We start from the raw sequence: 2,695 nt of genomic DNA, 5'->3' as shown, positions 1-2,695 counted from the left end.
TTTACCTTTTCACTGCTATCCTACTTAGCGAGTCTCTTTTATTATTTTGGGTGGGGGTGGGGTGGTGCCTGGGTGGCTCAGTTGGTTAAGCATCCAACTTCACCTCAGGTCATGGTCTCACAGTTTGTGAGTTCAAGCCCCGCATCGGGCTCTGTGCTGACAGCGCAGAGCCTGGAGCCTGCTTCGGATTCTGTGTCTCCCTCTCTCTCTCTGCCCTCCCTCCCTTTCTCACACACTCTCTCTCTTTAAATAAATAAACATTAAAAATTATTCTTTTATTAGGTTTTTGGGTTGTCAGATTATTGTACCCAAATAATGCTCAGAAGATATCTTGTGTCTGTAAATCTCTTTCTGACTTCTGGACCAGGACTCACTATTACTAGGACAAATAGATATCAATGAAGTACAAATAAGTGACAAAGAAAGAGCAATTCACATGTTGAAGACATTGTCTCTATAACCCTTTGATCTGAATAACTATTACCTGTTCTCATCGGTTATCCAGAAAACCCCAAGGCCATTACCATCGGAATGGAGTTTCTGTGCTGGAAATATCACAGTGAGCCGTGAAGCATAATTTAGCCTGTATGTCATTTCTTACTGCACTCAAGATCTCAGATATGCCTAAATCTAAAAATTATATTACCTTTGACCATTGAACAAAACAGATCTGAACTGTATGTGTCCACTTAGATTCATATTTTTTTCAGTAAATACAGTATAGTATTGTAAATGTTATTTTCCTTATGATATTAATCACATTTTCTTTCTTCCAACTCACTTTATTGCAAGAATACAGTATACAACACATATAACATACAAAATACATGTTTGTCAACTGCTTATGTTATTGGGAAGGTGTCTAGTCAACGGTAGGCTAATAGCAGTTACGTTTTGAGAGGATCAAAAGTTATACTTGGATTTTGCAGGGAGCCGGTTCCCCTAACACTTGTGTTTCAAGGGTTGACTGTATTGTGCTTTTCCAACAGATAGAAAAAATGAACATGGAAGGAGAGGTGGGAGGGACGAGAACATCTGCAAGTCCCAGCACCTTGCACAGCGAGCAGCACTTAGCTCAAATTTATGATGAAAAATGCTTTGAAAAACATGCTCAAAGATACAGGCATTTAAGGGCATGCTTTTCTTAGTTGGGAAAGAAACGTGAATAACTCAAAAAGTATTCTTGGGGGGCCTCTCGGTGGCTGCGTCAGTTGAGTGCCCAACTCATTTCCGCTCAGGTCATGATCTCATGGGTTCGTGGGATTGAGCCCTGAGTGGGGCTCCGTGCTGATGGTGTGGAGTCTGTTTGGGAGTCTCTGTCTCCCTGTGTCTCTGCCCTTTCCCTGCATGAACATGCACTCTTTCTCTTTCTCTCTCTCAAAATAAGTAAATTAACTAACTAAATAAATAAACAAACAAATAAAATAGAAATGTTCTCTTATGTTATATATTACTTGGCTTCTAGAACATAAACTCCATGAAGGCAGGGATTTTTGTTTGTTTAATTTTTACTGATATACTTCCTAAAACAGTGTCTATCATATTGCAGTTGTTCAATAAATATTTCTTGATGGGATGTATGAATCTTAAGAATTATATGAATTAGTGCCCAGAAGTAGACCCATTCAAATATACCAACTGATCTTTGGTCAAGACATAAAGGTGATGAATGGAGAAACGATAATATATTCAACAATGGTGTTGAAACAATTAGATATTTGTATGCAAAAAAAATTCTAGACAGAGATCCTCACAAAAATTAACACAGAATGGATCACATACCTACCTTAATTTAAAAATGCAAAGCTAGAAAACTTCCAGAAGAAAACATATAGTAGAATAGGTGACCTTGGGGTTAGCAATAAGCTTTTAGTTAAAACATGAATGGCACAATACAGAAAAAAGTTCCTGGCTGAGGGAGGGGCAAGTACTAAGTCTCTGAGATGTACAAACACTTGCACTTGGAAGGGAAGGTCAAAAAGAAGGCAGCCAGGGTATAGTGAACCAGGAGGAGCCTGGAAGGAGATGGGGACAGGGGCAGGTAAAGACCAGGAGGCTTGTGGTGGCCGTAGGAAGATGAAGAACATTCTATGACAGTGGGAAGCCACTAGAGAGTTTTACGCAAGAGAGTGACATGAGTTGATGCTATCAGTAAACGCCAGTTGACTGAATCTGGATGATTGTGTGATGGTGAATGCAGGGCACCTTTACTTTAAAAGAGAGAGCATGTAAGGAGAAATGAGTTGTTTGGGTTTTAGGGGGGTACATATACATATACATATAAATACATTTCTTTTTTTCTTTTTGTATTTGTTTTTGTTTTGCTGGGAGTTTGGAGTAAAGCATGAGCTCGATCTGGGGAATACTAACTTTAAGACACGTGCGCATGTGGGGATGCCAAGGTGGTGCTCGCGAGTATATGTTGAAGAACTGGGGAGAAGGTTCGAACTCAAGAATTAACCATTCTCATAGATTAAATGAGAGGGAGAGTTGGCTGAGAGGGGATGTGAACTGCAACGGGAAGCCAAGGATAGGATCTTGGGAAATGCAGGCACTTAAAGAGAAAAAGCAGGTTTCGGCTCCGGTTATGATCTCACAGTTCCTGGCTTCGAGCCCCACAAGGGCTCTGCACTGGCAGCATGGAGATTGGGATTCTCCCTCTCCCTATCTTTCTGTCTCTCTCTCTCTTTATATA

This window comes from Suricata suricatta, chromosome 7 (genome assembly GCF_006229205.1).
Source record: "Suricata suricatta isolate VVHF042 chromosome 7, meerkat_22Aug2017_6uvM2_HiC, whole genome shotgun sequence".
NCBI lineage: Eukaryota > Metazoa > Chordata > Mammalia > Carnivora > Herpestidae > Suricata > Suricata suricatta.
This window is presented reverse-complemented; position numbering follows the sequence as displayed.